Below are 15,168 nucleotides of genomic sequence, written 5' to 3'. Positions count from 1 at the left end.
GTTGGAAATCTATATCTCATTATTTAACATATTCTTATATGTAACAAATTAATTTAGTCATAAAATTAATTACAAATGTTATGCATGCAAACTAAAATAAATAAGTGAAGAAATCATTTTCTCACCATATGAATTTCGGTCATATTGGGCACCAACAAGATCTCCTTCTTGTTAGTTCTTGAGCTTTCCATTAATGGATGAACATCCTTGACTTCAAATTAGAAGCCCTCCAATTAGTAGCACCCAAAACTATCCCTTAATCCCACAAACTAACATGTACTAGATGTTTGTAGTGTAGTTTACCTTAAAATCGATTACTAATACTCATATACTACTTCTAGTATTATTAGTGTTTGATTTAAACAAATTTGATTCATAAAACTTGGTTTTATGAAGAACAAGAGAGAGGTTTATATTTTTCTTAAAGACATAAGAGAATGATGAAATATTGAGGAAAAATCTCTCTAATTGTGCATGTAAAACCGGTTGGGTGGGCATCAAATGGGCTCTTTTATTTTTCCTTTTTATCTTCACAAGACAAAAAAATGTGTAAGTCTTTTGCATAGTCAAGTCACTATCAATTGTCATAGACAAATGAACAAGACAAATGAATAAGACAAAAACTCCTAAAAGAGCCACCCAATTTCGGTTTCAATAGTGTAATATGGAGTCCATTTTATTTTTGTCAATCGTACAATTGTATGTCATGTGACATGTGACATGTCTTATGTAATGTTTTAATTTAAAATGCATATTTTACAAATTAAATATCATTTACAAATTAAATAAATCATATTTAACAAATTGACTAGTAATTTAAAATTACTTTCTCATAAAATGGTCATTTAATTACTAGTTAGTATAATTCACAACCTCTTGTAATTATAACTAACTTATCATTCTCATCTCGCGTGTTTCGCAAACACCGATTAATTTTAGTAATATAACTTCTTAAATTACTAAATAAAATCTTATTTAATCACATTAGAATTGTTGGAGCCTGTGTCCTCCACAAATTAGTGTGATAACATTTGTAAATCTCTTACAGGTTCACAAGGGTATACTTCGTATATTTAATCGGTTGATTAACGTTTACCTAATAACGGTTGGCTTGCTAGAAAGTTTAACGTTATTATCATACAGATGGCGGTGATCAACTGGTCCCTAAAGGTCACACCTATAGGATGTGTTTGAGAAAGGTGGTTATAGAAATATAATCACATTGATGCCCAAAATGACAAAAAAGTTAGTCGATGTGTTGATGAGATAATTATTTAATGAAAATTAAATAATATTAGTTGAGACGAATTAACTGTCAATTCGTAAATTAAATATAATAAGTTATATTTAATTAAATATATATAATGTTAGCTTGGACGAATTAATCTGTTAATTCGTAATTAAATATAATCAGTTGTATTTAATATCAACAAGCTGAATGTGTCATAGTGGTAATAGTGAGGGTACACATACCAAGAGGTCATGGGTTCGATCCTCACTAGATGACAATTCAACACATATTATATATTTTTGGAAAGACCAAAAATAAGGAGGAAATACTCCTTGTCACGGTTTGATGGCCGAAATTAGGAAAGGTTTTTCTTTCCTAATTGACTCCAAATTTCGGTCTATATAAAAAGAAAGGGAGAGAATTTTTTCTACCCTAATGCTTTTTCTTGACCTTGCCTCCTCTCTCTCATCACAAAAACACAAAAACACAAAAACAACTAAATTTTACAGAAAATATTAGATCGATTTCTAGCATAATCAAAGGGCATATCTCAGATCGTCTTGGGTGCAACTAATAGGCGAATATCAATTTTGATATTGTTCTTAGGCCAATTTTGCTAGGACCGAAGGTTAATTCTAAATCCTTATACTTTGTTTATGTATTTTGTTTATCCTTTAATCATCATTGTTAATTCGTTATAATCCTTCTAGTTTAAGGGAAGTATACAGATTATTTCCCACAAGTGGTATCAGAGCACTAGTCCACGTTTTTAATCTTGATGATTTTCATAAATTTGTATGTAAACAATAAGGGTTTCGAAAATTTTAGGGTTAGGTAAAAAATTTTTGTGCCGATTTGTTTTTTTTTTCCTCCTGCCGTTTTTTTCTTTTTGTTTGATGATATTTTTCCTTCTTATTTTTCATATTATAGTTTATAATCAGTTAAAATTATCATATGAAGAATTGGTAGTTTTGATTTAATGCAGATTAAGTTAAAATTAAATGGAATCGTCATGTTTATGATAAAAAGATTGTTTTTGCTATATAGTTTTTGGCATATGAATTAATCATGTTCATTATTTCATATGCTAATCATGTTCTAATACCAAAGGTAAATAATTTAGTCATCAAATCTTGTTTTAGGGCATATTGCCGCAAAAGAAAAAAAAAGGGAGGACGTTTTAGGGTTTACCGTAAGAAAAAAAATTATTTTTGTTTTTGTTTTTTTTGGTAAACCGAGATAAAAAAAATAACAGGAAAGTTTAGTTTTCTTGTTTTTCTTGCCATATTGCCGAAAAATATTATGGAAAGTTTTTGTTATTTCCTAATTTGCCGAATAAAAAAAATGGCTGTTTTCAGCCGTGTAGGAGCTGGAATTTAAAAAAAAAAAAAATTGTTATTTTTTTTCAAGCCGGAGACCATATGTATATTGGTTTTTGTTTTTTTTTATATTTTGGCCAATTAGTTATTGTGAATCGGTTCACAATTTAAAGATACCGAGTTATTTTAAAGCGGTTTAAAATTCAGACGGATAGAATTCATATTACAAATTTAATATGGATTAAGTATGAAATTAATGTGATTAAATTGCGGAATTGTCACTTAATTTAATTTAAATAGGTGGTTTGGATAAATTAATCAACATAATTAATGTATTGTGTTATGTATGTTTAATTTATTTTAGTTGATGCTTTTAATTTTGTTGAATGAATCGAATGAATGAATTTTATTTACGTATTTATTTTTGCAATCGGTTGTAAATTGTAATACTTAGTGTGACCTTAGTCAAATTATGTTTTCGTAATGAAGGAAACATGATTTCTTATGTAATTATGAGATCTTGAATCTCCTTTATTTTAGTTTTGGGTTTTTGAAATTAGAATGTAATTAATAGGTCAATTATGTAATTTTATTTATTTTATTTTCAAAGAAGACTAAAGATGGAGATTGAAGCTCACTCCCGCTACATGGATCAAGATGGAACATCAAGACAAGCTTCTCGGATCCAAGGATGGATTCCAAACTTGTATTTATTGTTCATTTTGATAGGATAGGCCACACTAGGACTTTGACTGTTTTTACGTTTTTTTATTCTTATTGCTTTTCATTCACATGTTAGTTTATGCATCATATTCCGCCTAAAACCAAACCACCTACTACTAAAATGCATGAAAATTGACTCATATAGGTTGTATGTTAGTTTTCATGGACATGCAGATGTCACAGTCTTTAAGCCATCACCTTAGATTAATCATTCTCGCATGCTAGATTATAGTTCACTTAAAATGAATTAAAATAAAGTTGATGGGATCTTCCTCTAAAACGGAAATTGAGATTAGTCTTTATAAGGGCAAACATCTATGAATCCCTTATTCGTCGGTAGGCCTAATATGACCCCTTCTACGTTGGGTAAGTAGTTGTGTTGACTTAGTTTACCTCAACATCATAGTCCGAAGAGTTTCTCGTGATTATGATGGACTATAGATAGAATTTACAGAAATTTATCGACCAAGAATTCTAACGGTAGAATTAGCTAAAAGGTTAGCTTATCAATTTACAGAGAATTGAGTCTTGGGGTCATTTATATAATTCTTGAGGGAGGTCAATTGTATAAATGTTTTGAGTCTTTGCGTTATGACATTAGTTCATTAGACTTAAAATAAAAACGATGCACATGCTTATTATTTTATTCTTCTTTCGCAGTGTAGAACACGTTTATTATCAATAATACTGTTACAACAAATGGCTGGAAATAATGCAATCCCAATGCCTAGTTGATCGGTCCGCTTCGTGTTCACAATTAAAGATGTGGTCGTTGGGTCACGGTCGAATCAAAACACAATTTATAGCTTCACAAACAACTCTACAATTAGTAAAGAGGCAAGTAAAGGTCGGATCCCAAGGGACGGGTATTGAAATGAGATTTCTATTGCAACTAGTGGTGTCTAAGGGGTGTCACAAATTGGGTTGATGTAGAAGGTCACTAAACTAAAATAGCAATGAAAATAAACAAGCAAGATGAATTAAAGGGGTGTAAACAATTGATTAAAAGCACTAGGGTGTCATGGGATCATAGGGGAATCATGGGAATTGATCATACAAACATGTTCTCAAATTATAAGCAAGCAATTATTGTTGTGATGGATCGAGTTGGGTTATATCTTACAATCCTAGGAAAGTTTGGGTCCCGGAGCCGAATCGATTAGATTGTACAACGCCTACAAGTCGACTTAATCTTCCCTACTCAACAACATGCATGGTCTAATGAGACTCGAGTTGGGTTATGTCTTACAAGTCTCATTGAAAAGATAGAAGATGATAGTAAATGCAAGGATTCATAGGCTTAGCATTTCATCAAATATAACATGTGCATGAGTTGAGATCAAAACAAGCAAGCAAATAAAACATGAAAGCATATTAATTTAAGCATGAATCATTCCCCATGTTGGTTTCCCCTAATCACCCATTAACCCTAGCTAAGAGACTACTCACTCATTATCATGTTGATCATGCTAGCAAGGTTGTCAATCATACCAACAATATGAAACATGATGAATAAATGGAAGTAATTAACAATAATTAAAAAGGGATTAAGAGAATTATACCTACTAATGATTCCAATAATAAAGCAAAGATAAAAGAAGTACTTGAATGCTTGATTGAGAGGTTGTCAATCTCCCAACAATAACCCAAATAATCTTCAATTACCCAAAATAAAGGATGAACAAAAGAGAGATTAAGGAAATAAAACTTGTATTAGAACTTGATTAATTGTTGATTACAAAACTAAAGAGAGATTTGATTGATATTAACTACTCTAATTATTGATAAGAATAACATGCTCCTCTAATTAGACTAATGGGGTATTTATAGTGGAAATTAGGGAGGATGCATTAGGGTTAACTAAGGGCTAAACTAGTAATTACACTTTTTAGATTGAGCAAGGAGGACCCAGTATTTTTCGAAGGAAGTGCTTCTTTCTTCGTAGCTTGGAGAAGAGGAAATCACGCTGTGCTGGAATCCGGGCGGAATAAGGTCGGAACGGGCGGATTCTGGTGATGGGGTCCGAGCGGATTCGAGGGAATCCGGGCGGATTGTGGAGGTGGAATCCGAGCGGATTAGAGCAAAGCCGCACGGATTGTGCAGCTGCGGGACGGCCGGATTGGTGACAATCCGCACGGATTGTCACTCAACAAGACATCTTCTTCTTTTCTTCCCTTTTCTTCATAAATTCCTTGGGGATTTCCTTGGGGACTCAAGGATCCTTTCTCAACATTGCTCTTCTACTATAATATGTACAAAGGCCTTCTAATCTTGTCTCTCCTTGATGCTTGGTCATTAAATTCGATCAATTTAGTCTCGTTTTGCCATGAAAATGCAAGATTCTTACTCCTTTCCTACCAAGGGATCAAAATCTCAAAGAATATGCAAAACAAAGAACTAAAGATAAGAAATGACCCAAATATGCACTAAAAAGCATGGGAACAAGGCTAATTCGGGGGCTAAATATGCGCTAATTATGGTCACATCAAATATCCCCAAACCGAACCTTTGCTCGTCCCGAGTAAAGAGGTGACAAAGACTAGGACCAATACTAACCTATCCCAATAATATAGCCGATATGAGACAATTAGCGGGTCTCACTCCGCCCCTTCAACTCACAATAAGACAACCATGAGGTAGGATGCCTTCTTGCAAGGTGATGTGACCATAATTAGCGCACATTTAGTCCCCTAATTGAGCCTATTTTGCATACTATTATAGCATTTCATGGCCATTTTATCCGTCAAAACCTTCCTATTTGCTTTTCTATCGCATTTCATATGTTTTGTAGAAAAGGAGATAATAAGGCGGAAATTCCCGTCTTTCGTGCATATTTGGAAGCTTATTGATGATATTAGATGGACTAGTATGAAGAGGAGGCAAGAATGATGACCAAAGATGTAGGAATAAAGTGTATGTAGAAGGATCAAAGGGTTAAAAGTAAGAATGACGAGAGGGAAGGCATTACAAGAAGAAATCGCTCGAAACCCGAACCAAGAGTTGCTCCTTTGGCTCTGAAAATATGCTAGATGGAACGGCATCGAAAAATCAAGTGATCTAGGCTTTTGAATCACTCCAATAGGAGTCCGGATGAGAAAATAACGTCCGTTTTACAATCCGAGCTCAAACAAAGAAGCTGTTCGGGAATCCGCGCGTCCCGAGACAGAATCCGCTCGTCTCCTACAATCCGCTCGGATTGTCCACAATCCGCCCGTCTTCTGGCTAGGAAAAACAAGAAAATTCACTGTAAGAGAATCCGCCCGGATTCCCTACAATCCGCTCGGATTCCCCCTCACCAATCCGAGCGTCTTGCCCAAGGATCCGCTCGGATTCTTCAGCCCAAATCCGGCCGTCCCGACTCTAATCCGCTCGGATTCCTTTCCAGAGATTTTCGTGTTCTTCAAGCTCAAAGAAAGACGCCCTTCTCTCGGAGAATCCCGGAGTCTCCTTGCTCAACTTAAAAAGTGTAATTACTAGTTTAGCCCTTAGTTAACCCTAATGCATCCTCCCTAATTTCCACTATAAATACCCCATCTTTGTAATTAATCAAGGGGGGCTCCCTTATGTTGCTTTAGAGTAGAAAATCCTTCTTTAGATTAGATTAGGAGTAGATTAGAATAGATTACTCTTTAATCTTTCCACAAATTACACATTAATCTCTCTTTAATTATTGTTCAAGTTTATTATTCAAGTTTATTATTGGGTAATTGAAGATTATTGGGTTATTATTGGGAGATTGACAACCTTCCATCAATCATCAAGTTTCTTCTATTATTCTTTGCATTATTATTTGGATCACCTCAAGTTGGTATAATTCCTTTACTCTTTAATCTTTATTGTTTATTTTTTCATTCTATTATCATGTTTATACTTGTTGTGATGATTGACACCATTAATGACATGTTTCCCATGATAATGAGTGAGTAGTTTCTTTAGCTAGGATTAATGGGTAATTAGGGGAAACCAACATGGGATTGATTCATGCTTAATCTAATGTGTTTTCATAATCAAATTGCTTGCTTGTTGTGATGTCAACTTTATGCACATGTCATGTTTGATGAAATGCTAAGCCTATGAATCCTTGCATTTTTACCATCTCTTATCTACTCAACTTGACTTGTAAGATATAAACCAACTCGAGTCTTGTTAGACCATGCATAGAAGTTGAATAGGAGGAAAGTAAGTCGACTTGTAGGTGTTGTACAATCTAATCGATTCGGCTCCGGGACCCAACCCTTCCTATGAACCGTAAGACATAACCCAACTCGGTTCCTCCACAACATTAATTGCTTGCAACTTTGTGAACATGTTTGTATGATCAATACCATGAATCCCCCATGACCCCATGATATCCTAGCACTTTTAGCCATTTGTTTACATCTTTTCCTTTATTGCTTGTTTTACCTTATTGTTTGCATTAGTCTAGACACAACTACAAACCCAAACAAATCGTGACACTAGCATAAATTGAGATAGATAGACTTAGAACCCAAAAGCACACCGTCCCATGGATCGACCTCGACTTACCGCTAACTAGTAGTTTGTTGAGTATTATAAATGTGTTTGATTGGATGTGACCCGACGACATCGCGTCCACATCAAAATGGCGCCGTTGCCGGGGATGGTGCTATGTGATTAAGTTCTTACTTGTTTGTCTATTTTAATTGTGCTTTCACCTTGAGGAACTTGTTCCTCAAGGATTGTTCTTACCATTTTTGTGTAGTTTCCATGCTTGTAGTTGTTTCCTTGTCTTAGTGATGATGACTCAAGACTTGACATATGGAGTATGTGGTGGATCTTTTGAGTATGACTATGGGTATAGGGAGTTTGAGGAGCAAGTCAACACAAACCTACCTTATTATTCGTACAATGAAAATCCTAACCACTACCCCAATTTTTCTCACCAAAATCACCACACCCAATATCAACAACAACCATCCACCCAAAACTCACTTTACAATGAATTCCAAATGTCACAATACAACCACTTTCACACCTACCCACAACAAGAAGATGAACCCATTGAAAATGTGATTCTCCAAATGATGGGAGACCAACAAAACTTCTTCAAACAAATTCTAGAGGAGAGCCAAAAGGGGGACAATGTTCTTCAAGGCATTGTTGCCCAATGTGAGGAGTTGGAGATTCAAATTGCCCAAATGAGAGAATCCCAAGAAACCACCCCCCACCACTCCTTGGACATTGACCATGAATGTGAGTTTGAAGGAGTTACCTTTGATGAGAAGTGGGAAGAGCCAACCTCCTTGAGCTCTTGTGAGTATGAAAGTGTGGTATTTGATGATGAAGACATGAGGTTGAGTAAGCCAAATACTCTTAGCCTTTGTGAGTATGAGGGTGTGTCATTTGAAGTAGATGTTGAGGTGTTGGAAAATGAGTTGGTGAAGAAGAGTGAAGCCCCTATTTATGATTCTTATGGAGATAGCGATGATGACATGCCTATGGATGAAGCTTATGCGGGATATGTGTCTTGCAATGAAGAAGAGGAATGGAGTTGTGAAATTGCCTTACTTGAGGAGCCCATCCTTGAGAAGTTTGAGGTATGCTTCCATGAAGAAGATGAATTCCTTTTCCCCATTTCCCATGAAGACTACTTGGCCCCTACCATGGAACCAATGATTGTTGGAGAGGATATGGTGGACCTTCTTCAAAAGGTCAAGGCATCATACAAAAGCTACTTGGTGGCAAAGCTTAAAGAGAAACTTGCACGTGAAGCTACTTGTGGAAATTTGGCACCCACAATGTCCACTTCCAAGGAACTCGGTCATCAAGGTCATAAGGATTCTCCTTCTACTCATGAAGGATTGATAAATTCAAATGCTATCATCATCACCAAAAGTGAAAGAGAAGGTGGTAAGTGGAAGTCTCCGGACGAAAATAAGCCATACTTCATACCTAGTGATGAAAGGAATCATGGGCTAATTGGTTTGAAGCATCGTGAATATCCAAGTGCCAAGAAGAGGAATAAAACAAGAATGAATGACAAATTCCTTTGGCCAAGCTTCGTCTTGAAGTTAAGCAAACCATACTTGTGCTTATTTGGAGCTTGTTCACAAGCCTTTGATCTTCTATTAAGAGCCTTGAGCTCTATGGACAAGAATCTCTACAATTTGAACTAGTTTGGTGGAGTCCTATCTCAAACCACCATTTGTAAGATACCCTTTCCTTTCACTTTGCATTACATTTCCACTTGCATTTAGTTATATACATATACATTTAGCTTGCATTTGTATTATATTTCATATTGCATTTGCATTAGTTAGTTCATTTAAATTAGTTTGCATTGTAATATATCTCACATGATTCATGTAGTTAGTTGCATATAGACTAAAATTCATGCATAGTCACTAATGACCAATCCTATTCTTTTCTACACTAGAAATGATGTTTAAATCGGTTTGGGGAGGTTTGATCATAAGTGACCATAGTTTAAATCATGCATCACATAGTATAGTTTAGATTGCATTCATTTGTTATATATGTCATATAGAATTGCATTTAGTTAGAGCATGCATTCATTCATATCATATCATTGCATTTGTACTTCAATTTCAAAAAAATCAAAAATCCAAAAACATGTATTTCCTTTTTATTCCTACTCCTACATGTACATTGAGGACAATGTCCAAAATAAAGTGGGGGATGGGAATTTATATTCCAAAATGCATAAAAATTGAAAAATTTCGAAAAATCACAAAAATATATCCTTTAATTTCATAAAAACAAAAACCATAAAAATTTGAAAAATTGAAAAATCCAAAAACAAGTTCATTTCCTTTGTAGTATAGACTTGTATATATTGTTTTTGTTCATCCTTTTTCACATTGATTGACTACGCCACATCCGAGACATGAGGATATTGAAGACCGCATGGTATGATCTTTCCAATCTCCTTTTTCCTCTTTATGTTAATGACTATGTGGCTTTATTTTGATTGATGCGGTAAAAACAATGTGAATTTAGGATTGCATTTAGTTTATATGGCATATTAGTTGGTAGAATCATATGCATTAGGATGTTTATATGTTAGTTGCATCATGGCATGTAGTTGCATGTTAGAAAATTTTGCGAAACCGTCTATTTGGGAAACTTGACAAGTGTATACAGGCCCTAGTAGATGCTTTTTCTTCTTAAGACTTTGCTTGTTAGAATACTTGTAAAACACCCTAGGATGTGTCATGCTAGTATCCTTTGACCCATGGTTTAAGGCCTAGTCAAGAGTACCTTGTGGTGTGATAACTCCTTGGCTACCGTTTATTCCAAGGTGACCCTTGAAACCATGCATGCATCATTCATCCATGTTCTACCATACATTTTTGTCATCAAAGGGAATGGGCACAAAAAGAAATCAATTTGAGTTCAAAGAAATGAAAAAAGAAAGAAAGTTTGCAAAATGCATCAAAAGAAAAGAGGAGCAAAAATAGACTCCTAAGCTTCAAATACAAGGCACCCTCGTTACTAATTGGGGTGACTTTGAAAATGTTCAAAAAGAAATGCAAAAAAAGTTGTCAAGTATTGAAATGCCAAAAATCAAAAAGAAATGGCAAAGAAAGTGTTCTCAAATGTTGTATGCCAATGAAATTGGGGGGAAAAACAAAAATAAAAGCAAACTCCCAAAATGAAACTCAATTACTATCGATCCCTTTATCCATCATATCCATTTTTGTGCATGGTAGAGAGGGGACGACCCTTCTTCTTGTCTAGGCAAGAGGGGGAATTCCGCGATCCTCCAGTGTTTCTAACACCATAGGGAGTCTACTCTTGACAAAAGCATTTAACGATTGAGGACAAAGGTACCCTAGCTTGACACCTTTTGGAGGTGATTTATTGGTATCCTTCTAGGCTTAGTAGTTTGAACAAATTGCATCTATGAAGGATTGTGTACCCTCGAATTGCTTCCCTTGTAGATAATTTCCGCCACTTAGATGAGGAAAGTGGCTATTCTTTTGTAGATGCATCCATTATGTGTTTTTGTGTGCTTAATGTTTGGATGTGTCGCATTTTGGCAAGACCCACCTTGCCTTGCAAGAAGGCATCCTACCTCATGGTTGTCTTGTTGTGAGTTGAAGGGGCGGAGTGAGACCCGCTAATTGTCTCATATCGGCTATGTTATTAGGTTAGTTTAAAGGTCTAGTTTTAGTCACCTCTTTACTCGGGACGAGTAAAGGTTCGGTTTGGGGATATTTGATGTGACCATAATTAGCGCACATTTAGTCCCCTAATTGAGCCTATTTTGCATACTATTATAGCATTTCATGGCCATTTTATCCGTCAAAACCTTCCTATTTGCTTTTCTATCGCATTTCATATGTTTTGTAGAAAAGGAGATAATAAGGCGGAAATTCCCGTCTTTCGTGCATATTTGGAAGCTTATTGATGATATTAGATGGACTAGTATGAAGAGGAGGCAAGAATGATGACCAAAGATGTAGGAATAAAGTGTATGTAGAAGGATCAAAGGGTTAAAAGTAAGAATGACGAGAGGGAAGGCATTACAAGAAGAAATCGCTCGAAACCCGAACCAAGAGTTGCTCCTTTGGCTCTGAAAATATGCTAGATGGAACGGCATCGAAAAATCAAGTGATCTAGGCTTTTGAATCACTCCAATAGGAGTCCGGATGAGAAAATAACGTCCGTTTTACAATCCGAGCTCAAACAAAGAAGCTGTTCGGGAATCCGCGCGTCCCGAGACAGAATCCGCTCGTCTCCTACAATCCGCTCGGATTGTCCACAATCCGCCCGTCTTCTGGCTAGGAAAAACAAGAAAATTCACTGTAAGAGAATCCGCCCGGATTCCCTACAATCCGCTCGGATTCCCCCTCACCAATCCGAGCGTCTTGCCCAAGGATCCGCTCGGATTCTTCAGCCCAAATCCGGCCGTCCCGACTCTAATCCGCTCGGATTCCTTTCCAGAGATTTTCGTGTTCTTCAAGCTCAAAGAAAGACGCCCTTCTCTCGGAGAATCCCGAAGTCTCCTTGCTCAACTTAAAAAGTGTAATTACTAGTTTAGCCCTTAGTTAACCCTAATGCATCCTCCCTAATTTCCACTATAAATACCCCATCTTTGTAATTAATCAAGGGGGGCTCCCTTATGTTGCTTTAGAGTAGAAAATCCTTCTTTAGATTAGATTAGGAGTAGATTAGAATAGATTACTCTTTAATCTTTCCACAAATTACACATTAATCTCTCTTTAATTATTGTTCAAGTTTATTATTCAAGTTTATTATTGGGTAATTGAAGATTATTGGGTTATTATTGGGAGATTGACAACCTTCCATCAATCATCAAGTTTCTTCTATTATTCTTTGCATTATTATTTGGATCACCTCAAGTTGGTATAATTCCTTTACTCTTTAATCTTTATTGTTTATTTTTTCATTCTATTATCATGTTTATACTTGTTGTGATGATTGACACCATTAATGACATGTTTCCCATGATAATGAGTGAGTAGTTTCTTTAGCTAGGATTAATGGGTAATTAGGGGAAACCAACATGGGATTGATTCATGCTTAATCTAATGTGTTTTCATAATCAAATTGCTTGCTTGTTGTGATGTCAACTTTATGCACATGTCATGTTTGATGAAATGCTAAGCCTATGAATCCTTGCATTTTTACCATCTCTTATCTACTCAACTTGACTTGTAAGATATAAACCAACTCGAGTCTTGTTAGACCATGCATAGAAGTTGAATAGGAGGAAAGTAAGTCGACTTGTAGGTGTTGTACAATCTAATCGATTCGGCTCCGGGACCCAACCCTTCCTATGAACCGTAAGACATAACCCAACTCGGTTCCTCCACAACATTAATTGCTTGCAACTTTGTGAACATGTTTGTATGATCAATACCATGAATCCCCCATGACCCCATGATATCCTAGCACTTTTAGCCATTTGTTTACATCTTTTCCTTTATTGCTTGTTTTACCTTATTGTTTGCATTAGTCTAGACACAACTACAAACCCAAACAAATCGTGACACTAGCATAAATTGAGATAGATAGACTTAGAACCCAAAAGCACACCGTCCCATGGATCGACCTCGACTTACCGCTAACTAGTAGTTTGTTGAGTATTATAAATGTGTTTGATTGGATGTGACCCGACGACATCGCTCCACATCACAAGGCAAGGTGGGTCTTGCCAAAATGGCGACACATCCAAACATTAAGCACACAAAATCACATAATGGATGCATCTACAAAAGGAATAGCCACTTCCTCATCAAGTGGCGGAGGCACTAAAGAGGAACAAATTTAAGAGCATGTAATCCTTCACAAATACTAGTTCAACAAATTACTAAGGCTAAGAGGATGGCACTAAATCACCTCCAAATGGTGTTAAACTAGACTACTTTCGTCCTCAATTTCCAAATGCTTTCGTCAAGAGCGATCGGATGGTGGTGGAATGATGATCCCTATGATGCTAGTAGCATATGACATGACAAGTCTCGAATTCTCTACAAAAGTAAAGGTCATGGATCGTCCCAAGCTCGACCAAGTGGCTTGACAAAAAGGCTTTTTGGGAATGAAATGCTCAAATCTTTATTCACAACGGGTGGATATGACTAGTATTCAAAATTGTCCTCATTTCACTTTCACATTTCAAAAATTTAAGATGGGGTTTGTCCCTTCCGGGCTAGTGTCCTTTGCTTTCGCCAATCGCTTATTAGGCAACCGATTAACCTCTAGACAATAGCTTTTCGGGGTGATAGTCACTCTGTCTCTGGGCGGCCGAATTCACAACCGTATGGGGGCCCAATTCAATGGATCCCGCACCAAAGCACATCGAAGTGGTACGCTTCCATCAAAACAACTTAAATTTCTCAACTTTCAACAATTCATAACATTTGAGGTTCCTTGGCATTAGATTACTTCCACATAACAAAATTTCTTTGAAATGAGCACTTCAAGCTTATTGATAGAAAGTATTTTTGGGTTGCCTTACCACAAGGTCAAACAAGGTCACCTAGACAAGTTAACCAAGTCCACATCGCATCACGGGGTTGGATAGGTGACTCACATGCAAAACCTTGACTAGGCTTTGGGTCATGGGTCAAAAGACACTAGTATGACACTATCTAGGGTGTTTTACAACCATTCTAGTAGGCAAAGTCTTAAGTTGAACAAGTATTTGTAATGGCTTAGTTGCTCTTGTCAAAGTTCCTAAATAGGCATTTTTCAAAACATTTCTAACATGCAACTACATGCCATGATGCAACTAATATAAACATCCTAATGCAAGTGATTCTATCAACTAATATGACATATAAACTAAATGCAAGTCCTAAGTTCACATTGTTATACCGCATCAATCAAAATAAAGCCACATAGTCATTAACATAAAGTGGAAAAAGGAGATTGGAAAGATCATACCATGCGGTCTTCATGATCCTCATGTCTCGGATGTGGCGTAGTCAATCAATGTGAACAAGGATAGAACAAACACAATATATACAAGACTACAAAAGGAAATAAACATGTTTTTGGGTTTTCAAATTTCAAATTTTTATGATTTTTGAAAATTTTCAATTTTTTTTGGATTTTTGAATAAGAGTTAAATGTTAGAATTCCTATCCCCACACTAATATGGGCATTGTCCTCAATGGCCAAAATGATGGAAATTATGTAAAGATGATGCATGATTTCTACACTAAATGCAATTTACACTAAGCTACACTACATGATGCATGGTTTTTGTTATGACGGAGAGGATAATTTAGATTACCTCTCGTTGTGTATGCATTAAATTCCCCAAACCGAGTGAGACACTATTGCTAATGTCCAAGGATGGGTGTAGTTCATGCACACACTATGCAATGCATGAAACTAATTTGTCATTTTGGATTTTGAAAATGGGAACAATAAAATGAG

Source organism: Silene latifolia, chromosome 2 (genome assembly GCF_048544455.1).
Source record: "Silene latifolia isolate original U9 population chromosome 2, ASM4854445v1, whole genome shotgun sequence".
Classification (NCBI taxonomy): domain Eukaryota; kingdom Viridiplantae; phylum Streptophyta; class Magnoliopsida; order Caryophyllales; family Caryophyllaceae; genus Silene; species Silene latifolia.
The sequence above is the reverse complement of the archived record's forward strand: the minus strand, read 5'-3'. Positions refer to the sequence as shown.